Source organism: Danio aesculapii, chromosome 20 (assembly GCF_903798145.1).
Source record: "Danio aesculapii chromosome 20, fDanAes4.1, whole genome shotgun sequence".
Classification (NCBI taxonomy): domain Eukaryota; kingdom Metazoa; phylum Chordata; class Actinopteri; order Cypriniformes; family Danionidae; genus Danio; species Danio aesculapii.
The window spans coordinates 46507949-46524207 of NC_079454.1; positions in this window are offsets into that span (position 1 = coordinate 46507949).

A 16259-nucleotide genomic window follows, 5' to 3' on the forward strand; every position below is an offset into this window, starting at 1 on the left:
CTACAATTCTACACCACAGTTTACTGTAGTACAAGCAAAATATTACTACAATGTTTATGATAATACAAAATGTTGTAGAAGTGTAACACACTACTAGTTTAGTTCAAAACACTATTTACTAGAAATTACTATAGTATTTTTCATATGGGCATTTCAAATTTCAAGTATTTATATTAAGTTACTAAACTTAATGTATTTCATAATCTGTAGAGAAACATAAAACAATTGAATTATTAACAAGGTATAATACACTACTAGTTTAGTTCAAAACACTTTACTTTCGTATTTTTCATATGGGCATTCCAAAGTATTTAGATTAAGTTACTAAACTTCAGTAATCTAGTGAAATACGATACAAATGTATTTTGTAATCTGTAGTGAAATATGAAATGATTGAATTATTAACAAGGTTTAATACATAAAGCATAATACACTGCTAGTTTAGTTTGAAGCACTGTTTTACTATAAGTTACTATAGTAATTGTTCATATGGCGTTTTCAGAATATTTAAATTGTTAATAAACTTGAGTAATTTAGTGAAATACGATACAAATTACTTTTTCCCAGAAGTATTTCGTGTAGTGTTTTCTGTAGTGAAATATGAAATAACTGAGTTATTAACAGGGTATAATACACTACTAGTTTAATTCAAAACACTATTTACTATAAACTCTGATAGTATTTTTTATGTGTGTAGTTCAAGTATTTATATTAGGTTACTAAACTTGACTAATCTAATGAAATATGATACAAATGACTTTTTCACAGATGTATTTTGTAATCTGTAGTGAAATTTGAAATAACTGATTTTTTAACAAGGTCTAATACACTACTAGTTTAGTTCAAAACACTGTTTACTATAAGTTACTATAGTATTTTTCATGTGTGTAGTTTAAGTATTTATAATTAATCACTAAGCTTGAGTAATCTAATTAAAAGTGATACATATGAGTTTTTCACAAATTGTATTTCACAATCTGTAGTAAAATATTAAATCATTGAATTATTAACAAGGTATAATACACTACTAGATTAGTTCAAAACACAGTTTACTATAGTATTTCAACTTAGTTAAATTGTTACTAAACGAGTAATACACATAGCTTTTTCACTAATGTATTTTGTAATCTACAGTAAAATATGAAATAATTTAATTATTGACAAGGTGTAATACACTACTAATTTAGTTCAAAACACTGTTTACTATAAGTTACTATAGTATTTTTCATGTGTGTAGTTTAAGTATTTATAATTAGTTATTAACCAAATGAGTTTTTCACGAATTGTCTTACACAATCTGTAGTAAAATATTAAAACATTGATTTATTAACAAGGTACTAGTTTAGTTCAAAACACTGTTTACTATAGTATTTTTTCATATGGGTATTCCAGAGTATTTAAATTGTTACTAAACTTGAGTAATCTAATGACATACAATACAAATTACTTTTTCACAAATGTACTTTGTAATCTGTAGTAAAATATAAAATAATTTAATTATTAACAAGGTACTAGTTTAGTTCAAAACACTATTGTTACTGTATTTTTACATATGGGTATTTCAAAAGATTAAATTTTTTACTAAACTTGACTAATCTACCAAAATACGATACAAATTACTTTTTTTCACAAATGTATTTTGTAATCTGTAATGAAATGTGAAATAATTTAATTATTGACAAGGTGTAATACACTAGTTTAGTTCAAAACAGTGTTTACTATAAGTTACTATAGTATTTTTCATGTGTGTAGTTTAAGGATTTATAATTAGTTACTAAACTTGAGTAATAATTGAATAACGAAAAATGATACAAATGAGTTTTTCCAGAATTGTATTACACAATCTGTAGTAAAATATTAAATCATTGAATCATTAACAAGGTACTAGTTTAGTTCAAAACACTGTTTACTATAGTATTTTTTCCAGAGTATTTAAATTCCAGAGTATTTAAATTGTTAATAAACTTGAGTAATCTAATGAAATACAATACAAATGACTTTTTCACAAATGTACTTTGTAATCTGTAGTAAAATGTTAAATAACTGATTGATTAACAAGGTACTAGTTTAGTTCAAAACAGTTTACTATAGTATTTTTTCATGTGTGTATTCCAGAGTATTTATAAGTTACTAAACTTGAGGAAATACGACACAAATTGCTTTTAGACAAATGTATTTTGTATTAATAAATTTCAAAAGTAACCTTCCCAACCCTGCTTATATTTGGCAGTCAAGGGTCAAGAGGATCCATCAGCGGCAACATGAGGATTATCCTGTTGACATTCCAATTCGGGGAGTCTTTTTCTCTCTGACTCATGGGAGAAAAGGTCCTGCTCCATGCTGGCAAGCCAGGCATCAAGGAGCAATTACTGTCGCATTAGGGATCATCATGACATGCTGCTCAAATACACAGAGAAGCTACTGTTTTCATCTGTTCCTTGAGCGCGCGTCCATCAGGTAGACACATTTAGCCTGCCTAAAGCCCGCCTGGAGAACTTTTGAAGTCAACGAAACGCTCAGGTGTCCTCTAGATGAACCTATCACAAGCGATTTAGCACCTCTTGGCGCGATTTCACTTCATTATTCATGTATAGCCTTCCACTGTCCTTTTAGGAAGAAGTATGGCTATGGTATGTTGGGCTGATGGGTTGTTATCTTTGGCTGGAGGAAGGGAAATGATTTTTGTCTTCCTCCTCCTTATACGCTCAAATGTTCACCACAAAGCGCTTGCTAATGATTGCTGCTCGATTATGGTGATTTATTGTGTGACATTGTGCAGTTTGTCGGGAACGTTTAGAGTTGCAAATAAATTGTTAGTAATGTGGGATTTATTAGTTCAGATGTGAGGATGTAAATGCTGCAAATCCATTGAATTACAATTAAATTACAATGAATTATATTGAATTTTGCAGATGTTAGAAATGAAAAATTAGAATTAGAATCAATGAGTCATAAACTGTGAGTCATTAATCATGCATTAATCTGCCTTAATCATTCGAATCAGAGAATCTTTAACTTGAGATTTGCTCTGACTGAATCATTTGATTTAGTAAATTTTAATTGGATACTCGCTCCGACAGAATCATTTGAATAAATGAATCGTTAACTGTGAGTTCTTAACCACAGACTCACTCTGACAGAATCATTTGAACCAGTGAATCTTTAGCTGGAGATTTGCAATGATTAAATAATTTTAATAAATTGTCAATTGGATACTTGCTCTGACAGAATCATTTAAATCAATGAATCATTAACTGTGAGTTCTTAACTATAGACTCGCTCTGACAGAATCATTTGAATCAGTGTATCAAAAACTTTAGATTTGCTCTGACTGAGTCATTTGATTTAATAAAATGTCAATTGGATACTCACTCTGACAGAATCATTTGAATCAATGAATCATTAACTGTCAGTCATTAATTGTACACTCACTCTGACAGGATCATTTGAATCAGTGAATCTTTAACTTTATATGTGCTCTGACCGAATCATTTGATTTAGTAAATTGTTAACTGGATACTCGCTCTGACAGAATCATTTGAATTAATAAATCATTAACTGAGTCATTAACCATAGACTCACTCTGACCGGATCATTTGAATCAGTGAATCTTTAATTTAATATTTGCTCTGACTGGATAATTTAATGTGGTAAATTGTTAATTGGAGACTTGCTCTGGTAGAATTATTTGAATCATTGAATCATTAACGGTAAGTCATAATAACCGTAGACTCGCTATCACTGGATCCTTTGAACCAGTGAATCTTTAACTTGAGATTTGCTCTCACTGGATCATTTGATTTAATTGTTAACTGGATTCTCACTCGGAAAGAATCATTTGAATTAATGAATCATTAATTGTGAGTCATTAATCATACAGTTGCTCTGACCCGATCATTTGAATCAGTGAATCTTTAACTTTAGAGTTGCTCTGACCGAACCTTTTGCTTTAGTAAATTGTTAATTAGACACTCGCTCTGACAGAATCATTTGAATTAATGAATCGTAAACTGTGAGTCATTAACCATAGACTCACTCTGGCAGAATCATATAAATCAATCAATCATTAACTGTGAGTCATTAACTATAGACTCGCTGACCGGATCATTTGAATCAGGAAATTTTTAAGTGGAGATTCTCCAACTTTATCATTTGAATCGGTGAGTTGTTTTTTGAGAGTAGCTGTGAATGGATTAAAGAATCATTCAGTGCCAACCAATTTATCTGGATAATTCAAAAGAATCAGCTTGTTCACAAAATAAATAGCACTACCACGCCTTTGAGCAGCTGTTCATTTCTCCAATCCAAAATAACCAAAGATAACGTGCTTTATGAAGTGAAGTAGTTTCTCAAAATAAAGATAATATAAACTTACAGATGTTTAAACATTATGCTTCAGTCCTATAGCAATGTAAATAACCTTACTGTTCACATTAAGGAGATCATCAGAAATGCATGCAAATATCCAGTGGGGGTAATAAGTATTGAACATGTCACCATTTTTCTCAGAAAACATATTTCTAAAGGTGCTATTGACCTGAAATTTTCACCAGATGTTGGTAACAACGAATGGAATCTATATATGCAAACAAAACAAATCTAATTAGTTTACAAATGAAGTTATGTGTAATAAAATGAAATGACACAGGGGATAAAGTATTGAACACATGAAGAAAGGAAGGTGTAGAAAGGCAGTGAAAGCCCAGACAGCAGCTATAATCTCTCAGTAGTTATTCAGCAACCCTCTGCCATTCATCGGCTGCTTCAGTCCAACATCTACATTACCAGATGATGACGATGAAACCAGAGTGGACATTTCAGCATGACAATGATCCAAAACACAGCCAAGGAAACTCAAAATTTCAGAGAAAGAAAATCAAGCTGAAGAACGGCCTAGCCAATCACCTGACTCGAATCCGATAGAAAGTACAAAATAAAACCCACTCAAACACGAGGCGAAACAGCCAAACTCCACACAGAACTAACCCAACTGGGACTCGAACCAGCGACCGTCTTTCTGTGAGGCGACAGTGCTAACCAGTGAGCCACCGTGCCACTCATGGACTTATCAGCTTTTTCTATTTTCTTCAAGTAAAAGAGCATCGGAATTCTTGACATTCCTGTCAGAGCCGGCTCTGGTAATTGATCTCCGGGTGGCAGGTCTGCATTGTAGCTAAACTCACCTGAGATGTTCTGGGGTCGCTCTCGGCTTACAGGAACCTCCCTGAAAATGGCCTCGGGTGCAGGGATTACCGCTCTTCAGTGCTCCGAACAAAACCCAGGCCACCAGAGTTTCCCCTCTCAGCCCACATCCCACAATGGGAGTTTACATCATAACCACAAGAAAGAAGCGACGGCTCACTAAACAATGCCTGTTTATCTGACCCTGGACCTCGCGGGATTGTGCACAAAGTGACTTCTTAGACTTGTGGATGCAACGAGAGAGGATGATCGTCCTCAGGCATCAGATCCATTTACCCAATGAAGAAACCTGCATTGCCAACCACTAAAGTCAAAGTTAGCCTTAAACACATCGATTTCATCTTCTGCAACTTTTGGCTAGGGTAGTGTTACACAGAAACCAGAGCCTGCTGGAATATTGGAGTAAGGCACTGTAAAACATATCTATAAGTGAACAGTTCTTCATATTTTGATATTCAGGATCCTTTCTATGCTTTTGAACTGCATTATAGGACCTTGATCTTTCCTCTGACAACTTCTGATGTTGACAAATTAGAAAAAGTGACGTTTATTGAGATTTTTAATAGCTGGAAATAAAGCTGGGCTGGGCATATTTTGATACTACCAGAATCAGAAAGAGCTTTATTGCCAGGTATGTTCACTCATACGAGGAATTTGTTTTGGTGACAGAGCTTCTACAGTGCAACAGGATTACAGAGACCGGACAAAAAACAGATAATAAATATATTAAGTAAGTAGTAAGTGCAAATATACAGATTGACAAGTGTATGTACGTGTTTATTACTATATACAACGTTATATGTGCAGCTGTTATGTGCAAAATGGCATGTAAAGTGTGTTGTTAAATAAGTGTGTATAAAAGTGTATAGCAAGTAGTGATGTTGGTTCCACAATTATTATCATCAAGTGTTCATGAGATGGATTGCCTGAGGGAAAAAACCGTTTCTGTGTCGGGCTGTTCTGGTGCGCAGTGCTCTGTAGCGTCGACCAGAAGGTAAAAGTTCAAAGAGGCAGTGTGCTGGGTGTGAGGGGTCCAGAGTGATTTTGGCAGCCCTTCTGCTCGCTCTGGATAAGTACAGTTCTTGGGGAGTAGGAAGGGTTGTACCAGTGATACGCTCAGCAGTCCGAACTATTCGACGCAGTCTTTGGAGATCGTATTTAGTAGCTGAGCTAAACCAGACAGTTATTGATGTGCAGATGACTGATTCAATGATGGAAATCTTATATCATGATAACAGTATATATCAAGATATATCTACACTACCTGATAAAAGTCTTTCGCCTATCAACGTTTTAGGAACAACAAATAATAACTTGACTTCTAGTTGATCATTTGGTATCAGAATTGGCTATTATGAAAGTCAAAGACCTCTAGATTACGCTTATTTTACCAAAATAAAATATGATCACGCCTTGATTTTTAATTATTTAATTAGGACAGTAAGGTCTAAATTTGCTTAGACAAAAGTCTTGTCACTTAACAGAAATAATGTCCAGTATAGAAAATAAAGTCATGGTGCAGTGGAAAAAGAGTTAATATTGTCTATGACTCCCATGAGCTTGGAGGACTGCATCCATACATCTCTGCAACGACTCAAATCACTTATTAATAAAGTCATCTGGAATGACAGAGGGGGCGTTCTTGCAGGACTCCCAGAGTTCATCAGGATTATTTGGATTCATCTTCAATGTCTCCTCCATCAAACCCCAGACATGCTCAATAATCTTCATGTCTGGTGACTGGGCTGGCCAATACTGCAGCACCTTGAACTTCTTTACTTTCAGGAACTTTGATGTGGAGGCTGAAGTATGAGGAGCACTCTCCCGCTGAATTTGCCCTCTCCTGTAGTTTGTAATGTAATGGGCAGCTCAAATGTCTTGATACCTCAGGCTGTTGATGTTGCCATCCACTCTGCAGGTCTCTCGCACGCCTCTATACTGAATGTAACTCAGTCATATTGCACATTTTCAGGGGTTGGTGTTGTAAGTTACAGTACAAAAACCTGGTTATTTTACAGACTTAATTCGCTATATATTATTTTGTACACAACATATTGAATATCAAGTATACAACGTACTAAAATATCAATAAAAGTCACTTTGTTAAACTGCACAGTTGAGTTTTTAACATCAAAAGTCGACAGTGCACAGATCAAGGTTTAATACTGCAATTCATAACCGTAAATAAACTAAGAAAAATCAATAAATTACAAAATACGCAACCTTAATTTAGTAACTAGAAAAGTAAAGTTGGTAGACAAACTTTATGGTGGCCTGAGAAAGCCGAGTATGAAAGTTTGAAGTGATTTTAAATTTCAAATCATTGAAGTAGTTTAAGAAGTTTGAAACAGTTGGGATAAATAAGTATATATATGTTATCATGTTTCTAGCTAAGGCATTGCAAGGGTGTTCTGAGTGGTTACTAAGGCGTTGCTAGGTGATTGCTAGGGTGTTCTAGGTGGTTGCTAAGGCATTGTTAGTTGGTTGCTAAGGTGTTCTATATGGTTGCTAAAGCATTACTAGGCGGTTGCTAGGGTGTTCTAGGTGGTCACTAAGACATTGCTAGGGTGTTCTAAATGGTTACTAAGGCGTTGCTAGGCAGTTGCTAGAGTGTTCTACGTGGTTGGTAAGGCATTGCTAGGCGGTTACTAGGGTGTTCTAGGTGGTTGCTAAGGCATTGCTTGGCGGTTGCTAGGGTATTCTAGGTGGTTACATGGTGTTGCTAGGTTGTTGCTAAAGTGTTCTGAATGGTTGCTAAGGTGTTGCTAGGTGGTTGCTAGGGTGTTCTGAGTGGTATCTAGGTGGTTGCTAAGGTGTTGCTACGTGGTTGTTAAGGTGTTAATAGATGGTTGCTAAGGTGTTGCTAGGCAGTTGCTAAGGAGTTGCTAGGTGGTTTCTATGGTGTTCTGTGAGGTTGCTAAGGCGTTCCTAGGTGGTTGCTTAGATGTTGCTAGGTGGTTGCTAAGGTGTTGCTAGGAGGCTGCTAGGGTGTTCTGAGTGGTTGTTAGGGGGTTGCTAAAGTGTTACTAGGTGGTTGCTAAGTAGTTGCTAGGTGGTTGCTAAGGTGTTGCTAGGCGGTTGCTGAGGTGTTGCTAGGTGGTTGCTAAGGTGTTGCTAGGCAGTTGCTAAGGTGTTGATAGGTGGTTTCTAGGGTGTATTGAGTGGTTGTAAGGCATTGCTAGGTGATTGCTAAGGTGTTGCTAGTCGGTTGCTCAGGTGTTGCTAGGTAGTTGCTAGGGTGTTCCAAGTGGTTGCTAGGCAGTTGCTTAGACATTCCTAGGTGGTTGCTAAGGTGTTGCTAGGCAGTTGCTAAGATGTTGCTAGGCAGTTGCTAAGGTGTTCTGAGTGGTTGCTATGCAGTTGCTAACATAAGCATGTTTCTAGTATAAATTAGCATTATGCTGACATGTTTCTGTTGTCATTTTTAAATATGAATTATTATGTTTTCAGTATGGATTAGTATGTTGCTAGTATGAACTGGTATGTCGTTAGTAAGTCAATGGCAGTTTTTTTTACAATGAAAGTCAATGGGAAAGTTGCTAAGGTGCCGTAAGTGGTTGCTAGGGTGTGGTTAGTAAATTTAAAGGCCATCAGTGAGTGGCAGATTGGTAGTCTGAGTTAAAAGAACGTAACCTTAAGTCTGTATGACAGTCTGGCACAAAGTTATGAGGTCATAAATATGGTCCAATATTAATTCAATGGGTCAGTTTTCGGAAAACCGTAAGTGGCATCAGTTGGAAAACACGAGTCAGACCAGTTTAGAGGTTTGGTGTTAGTTTGGTGGTTGTAGTATGAAGGGTCTAGGATGCATATAGAAATGTCTCAGAAGAAGAAGAATATTAAGTTAATGTAGTATAACAGCATGTTGGGTTTCTCAAGCCACCATAATAACCTTTTACGCAGTGTAATTAACGTATATTTTTCTACAGTGATGTCTTTTAACCTATACAGTGCTCGCCATTTACTCAGTGGTCAGTGATTTTTTACCACAGCGGGGCCTTGAAACCATTTCCGCAAACACATGGCATCAAGGCCGTCTATGGTAACAATTAAGCCTTTAAAGATGCAGCCTGGACACCCTGAAAAGACAAATTAAAAAGCCCATCCTTCCTATACGCCAAGCAGCCCACAATGTCTGCATCCCCATGGCAGCTTTCATCCCGATCGCTCATCTAGCAGAAATTGATTAAAGGCCCCTCTAGATTACTTCCTTTTCGCAGAGCCATTATTTCCCAATAACAGGAGTCCAGATTGAAGACTGTTTAAGCGTTGTGTCTCATTCTTATTCGTGTTTTTTGTTAGAGGTAAATGAAGCGGCCTTGCTGGTTTTCCCTCGCTCGTCATCAGGCTCTAATACCGGGGTAACATTAGACGCTTAAACGTCTCCGAGCACCAGACCTGTCACGGCTCTGAGTGAAACCAGTCACCCTCTTGACTGCGGCACAAAGGGCCCGGGTCACAAAAGGTTCTCTCAGAGAGTCTACTGTTGTATTTAAATGCTTTTGAAGTCGCAAACAACAGAGTTCATGGGGATAATGGTGGTCCCTCATGACTTTGACCTCTCGGGGACGAGATTCCCGCATGACTGTAAGGCTCCTTTTTCTTCCTGCCGCTCCTCTCATCACCTAAGAGTCATGCTATCCCTTCCGGGGGTCATCAGTGGGGTTAGCAGGGTTAAAGGATCAATGTGATTTCTGCTGCACTCAACAATGGAAGCAGACTTGAAGCTTGAGGATTAAAAACGTGGAAGCGAAACAGACTAACTAGACTATTAGCACTCGGGTGACAAAGTTGGATGACCAAGAAGAGGATTATGAAGGTGAAGAAAGATCTATTTTTTTTTAAATGGCCATGTTTGGATTTGGAATATATCAGGCTTTCAGCTTAAAGGGATAGTTCACCTGTAAAAATTCATTCATTCATTTTCTTTTCGGCTTAGTCCCTTTATTATTCAGGGGTCGCCACAGCGGAATGAACTGTCAACTTATTAAGCATATGTTTTACACAGTGGATGCCCTTCCAGCTGCAACCCAGTACTGGGAAACATCCATAAACACTCTTTTATACATACATACACTACAGCCAATTTAGCTTATTTAATATTTGTCTATAGTTATTATTATGAGCAGTATTATTTATTATTTATAATTGTTTTAATAAAAACAAGTTTAGATTTGTCCACCTGTTGGGTTTTGGAGACGTACACATCACCATATGGGTCATAAGAATAGGACGTGTGTTTGGATATAACTCAGTTTTTGACCACACTTCATTATTATTGTTCATTTATTAATTTGCTGGAAATTAAAACTGAATTTAGAAATAGTTTTGAAACAAATCGTTGCACTTAACAGACTAAATTAAATATGTAGGCTAATGGATGTCTTCAGTGGAGTGCGTACAACACCATTTCCTTATCCACGAAAGTAAAGGAGTAAACAGTAAAAGTAAAGAGAAAGTAAAGATGCCAAATGGAGGAGGCTCGTTCTTTATCCTCGTGCTGCAGATGCTCTGTTTAACTGTTTTTTCGCTAGTGAAGTGTTCAGTTTTTCCACTTACAAAGTCCGCCATGTAAACAGAAAATGCGCCATGGTGCGACACAACTGACTTTTACTGTACGTTCACACCAAAAGCGGAGAGTGTGTCAAAGTCGCTGGAAATCATTCACTTTCAATAGGAGCCGGCGGCGAGGAGCAGTGCAGAGTGGGCATAAAGGAGAGTTGAAATCAAGTCATTAATGATAGTGAGCTATGACGTGGTTCATCGGCAAGCAATCGGAATGTAGAAGCCCATCGTTTAAGAGAAATCCAGAGAACACAGTCCTGTGAACTTTGGTTCCGACCACAGTTTTTGCCAAGGGTTTGATTGTTGTAGTCGCCTAATTTCCAATTATTTCCAATGTTTTCTTACAGTGACATACATAAAAAAGGCGAGTACTGGCGAGTTGATGTGCATTAATGTTATATATATATATATATATATATATATATATATATATATATATATATATATATATATATATATATATATATATATATATATATATATATAAAATTTTTCTTTTTTTTTTTTTTTCTTAAAACAAAGCGGAAATCTCACTCTAACTATAACAACAGTACAAAACAGTATTTCTGCTTCAGAATATTTCAAACATATGGGCACATGTTGGATTATTATTATTATTATTATTATTATTATTATTATTATTATTATTATTATTATTATTATTATTATTATAACCTTTTTTTTACCAGGAAAGACACATTGAGATTTAAAAATCTCTTTTACAAGAGCGTCCTGGCCAAGATTAGGCAGTATACATGTCACATGGGTCTAACAGACAACAAACAAAAAACAATTAACACTTAACATGAATCACAGTGACAATCTATTCAAAACATCTACAAACCTGTTACAACTTCTAATCTTTTACAGTCTTTTTAAAAGCATTTAGTGCAACTGTGTTTGCAGATTATTCCATGCAAAAGGTGCTGCGTACTTAAAAGCCTTTTTTCCCATCTCAGTCCGCACTTTAGGAACAGACAGTAAATAAACATCCTCGATCAGTGGAGCAAAGCCTCCCCGTAAAAAAAATTTGCCCCATGTTGGCGTGGGTTTCCTCCGGGTGCTCCGGTTTCCCCCTAAGTCCAATGACATGTGGTATAGGTGAATTGGGTAAACAAAACTGCCCGTAGTGTATGTGTGTGAATATGAGAGTGTATGGGTGTTTCCCAGTACTGGGTTGCGGTTTGAAGGGTGTCCGCTGTGTAAAACATTTGCTGGAATAGTTGGCGGTTCATTCCGCTGTGGCATCCCTTGATAAATAAGGAACTGAGCCGAAGGAAACTGAAAGAATTTACAAAAACACCAATTGGTCCTAAATTACTTGAGACCCAATAACTGCTGCTTGCAGCTATATTATTATAATAGTATCTCAAAAATGACCAGCATATTATTATAACTTTCTCCTTTTTTGGAAATTATGTTCATTTTTGGCTGAATTAATGCTCAAGAATGGAGCTGAAAGGGCACAGAATGACTGGCTGACATAAAAGCTGAAGATAAAGAGGAAAGAGACACTTTGATTTTTAAGAGGAACAGCAGAAGAGCGCTTGGCAAACAGGATGTTCCAGCGCTTTAAATACAGCGGTTATCCAAAACACCTGCTTTTATCTGGGCTCGCTATCGGAACGAGGACATATTTTCCATTCTTGTTCACTTGTGTATGGCAACTTCAACCCATTCACGTCTCACTTCGGCAACATGAGACGTCTGAAAAAAAAAAAACGACCGTGCATGAAACAAAGAGGGGGAAGTCCGCTTTGGGAGAAGAAAAAAAAAACAATACGCTTACAAATGGTTTTCCCAAGTAAGCATTACAGTACATAGAAGCATGCAGGTGGTCCCAGACATGCTACACAAACACATGCGTTTGATCGGACAGCATCTTCCCTGGTGGCTTTAGTGATTAATCTGATGGTGACTGACTTTTATCTGGAGACACCTCAGTGTTTTCGGAGACATGTAAGAGCAGGTGCTGTTTTGTCTCATGTCGCAGGTTTCTTTTCTCATCTGTTCAAGAGCGCTGCGGAAAATTGTAGGGGTCAGTGAAGAGGGTCTGAAAAATGCAAACGGAAAAGAACGAGTAAACACTGCAATCAAGTCATTTATCATACTTATGCACTAGAGCGTTTTCAAATAATCTTCAAAAATAGGTCTTGTATGGCAAATCAGAATATAAGAATGATTTCTGAGGGGTCGTGTGACTGGAACTATTATCTTTTTTCAACTTGCATTCACTGTAATTGAACTGAATTACAATCACTGTTATTGAATTATTAAAGGGATAGTTCACCCAAAAATAAAGACACAAGAGATATTTTGAAAAAGGTTGGGAACTTGTACTGACTTCCATAGTATTTTTTAATGCTTTTGTTAATGGTATAAGTCAATGGCTACAGGTTGGCAACATTCTTCAAAATATCTTACTTTGTATTTAACAGAAATTTGGTATGGAACAAGTAAGGAGTGAATAAATAATAACAACTTTTTGGGTGAACTATTCTGTAAAGTTTGTAATTATCCTTATAGTTCATTTAATTAATAATTTTAATGCAACGGGTTAACTCATGTTTAAGTTAAGTTAATTTAATTAAACTCATCTAATCACTTACCTCATTTAAGTAAAGTCAACTAATCGCTTTGAAAGAAACAGGTTTACTCAAGTAAAGTCAGCTAATCGCTGTAAAAGTAACAGGTTTACTTGTGTTTTTTATTAAACTCAACAAATCGCTTTAAAAGCAACAGGTTTACTCATGTTTTTAAAGTAAACAACTAATTTCTTTAAAAACAATAAGTTTACTCATGTTTTTTTATGTAAACTCAACTACTTGTTTTAAAAGTAACAGGTTTACCTAAATAAGGTCAGCTAATCACTTTAAAAACAACAGGTTTGCTCACTTAAGTCAACTAATCGCTTTAAATGCAACTGGATTACTCATGCTTTTTAAGTAAACTCAACTAATTGTTTTAAAAGAACACGTTTACTCAAAGTCAGCTAATTGCTTTAAAAGCAACAGGTTTACTCATTTAAGTAAACAAATTGCTTTAAAAGCAACAGGTTTGCTCACTTAGGTAAAGTCAACTAATTGTTTTAAAAGCAACAACTTTACTCATTTAAGTAAAGACAACAAATCACTTTAAAAGCAACAGGTTTACTTATGTTTTTAAAGTAAACTCAACTAATCACTTTAAAAGCAACAGGTTTACTCATGTTTTTCAAGTAAACTCAACTAATTGTTTTAAAAGTAACAGGTTTACTCAAATAAGGTCAGCTAATCGCTTTAAAAGCAACAGGTTTACTCACTTAGGTAAAGTCAACTAATCGCTTTAAAAGCAATAGGTTTACTCATGCTCTTTAAGTAAAGTCAACTAATCGCTTTAAAAGCAACAGGTTTGCTCACTTAAGTAAAGTCAACTAATTGCTTTAAAAGCAACAGGTTTGCTCACTTAGGTAAAGTCAACTAATTGTTTTAAAAGCAACAACTTTACTCATTTAAGTAAAGACAACTAATCACTTTAAAAGCAACAGGTTTACTCACTTAAGTAAAGTCAACTAATCGCTTTAAAAACAACAGGTTTACTCAAGTAAAGTCAGCTAATCGCTTTAAAGGAACAGATTTGCTCACTTAAGTGAAGTCTACTAATCGCTTTAAAAGCAATAGGTTTACTCATGCTCTTTAAGTAAAGTCAACTAATCGCTTTAAAAGCAACAGGTTTACTCACTTAAGTAAAGTCAACTAATCGCTTTAAAAGCAACAGGTTTACTCACTTAAGTAAAGTCAACTAATCGCTTTAAAAGCAACAGGTTTACTTGTGCTTTTTATTAAACTCAACTAATTGCTTTAAAAGAAACAGGTTGACTCACGTTTTGGAAGTCAACTAATCACTTTAAAAAAGCAACAGGTTAACTCACTTTAAGTAAATGCCACTAATCAACAGCTTTACTCATTTTCAAGTAGTCAACTAATTGCTTTAAAAGCAACAGGTTGGCTTATGTTTTTTTTCTTTCTATAGTATTATATAGTATTAATATACTATGGAAGTCAATGGTTACAGGTTTGCAACATTCTTCCAAATATTTTCTTTTGTGTTTAACAGAAAAAAACCTCCAATATGGAACAAATAAAGATTACTAATTTAGGTGACTAATCGCAACTATACTCACTTTAAAACAGGTTACTCACGTTTTTCAAGTTAAATGAACTAATCGCTTTAAAAGCAACAGGTTTGCCCACTTTTTAAAGTAAACTCAACTAATTACTTTTTACAGTGTACATTGGTTTCCAACACAGTGATCTTTTTGAGGCCAGAAGATTTGCCTTGCATCCCCTAAACGTACCTTTCATCATCAACCGGAGCGTCAAAAAAGCGAGCACGTTTTTTAACAAGGAACCGCAGCGTACTTTCTGACAGAGGGGGAACAAAGCTGGCTTTTGTGCGCCTGTTCTGGGAGGCCAGTAGCTCTTGTCATGTACATGTGAAATTAATCATGAGGAAATACTAAAACACTTGGGTGGAAATTGCTTTTCACCAGATGTTCGGCATGTGAGGATCAATTTAGTATTCTTAGCAAAGCGAAATGACTCCGTACGTTCGATTCGGGCCCCTTTGATGAAAGCCAATCTGTCACTCAAGGCCTGTAAAAAAAAAACTGTGCCGAACTTCTATGCTACTGTTTGTTCCACTTTATGGAGCCTGAGGTAATATGATTACTTAACCAGGTTAGGAAAATAAAATGTTTCGTTCTTAGGTAGAATTTGACATAATGACAAGGGGGCCCAGTCTTTCTCAATGATCCATACACAAACTGAGCAAGAGGGCCTTTTCTCTCCTTCTCAACCACGGTAATGGAAAACGGCAAATGAATCATGGCTGAATTACAGACTGTATATGAGATAACTGTGCGATTTGAGAATTAATTACCTGAGTTATTTACTTTTGAACAGGACCTCTGTCTCCTCTCATTGAGTTTCTCTTCAGTCTTCATTCACATGGTTCGGATCTACAGGCAGTCCTGCAATGCAGAATATTGAATTAAGGCATGGGAAGGCCGACTTTGAGCCAGATTTAGAGTTTGGTAGATTAAGGTGCCCTGCAATCCTTCATGTGTTTTCTGTTTGATTAATAGTGTTGTCGTAATGCGGAGAAATGAGGCGCAGGTTATCCCCTCCATCTTTCAAAATCATGTATGCACTGAGAAATCACAATTGTTTCTCTCAGGCAGGAGTTTTTGTGGCTTGAATGAGAAAACGAACAGAATAATGTCATCTGAATAATGTTTCAAACTCAAACCACATTATCTTTTGAATGTAAAATGTTATATGTAAAAGATTTAGGGTCAGTAAGATTTTTTTTTTTACAAAGAAATGAATAGGTAACACTTTACAATAAGGTTCATTAGTTAATGCATTTACTAACATAAACTAATCATGAACAACACTTGTACAGCATTTATTAATCATAATTGAACATTTATTAATGCATTATTAACATCC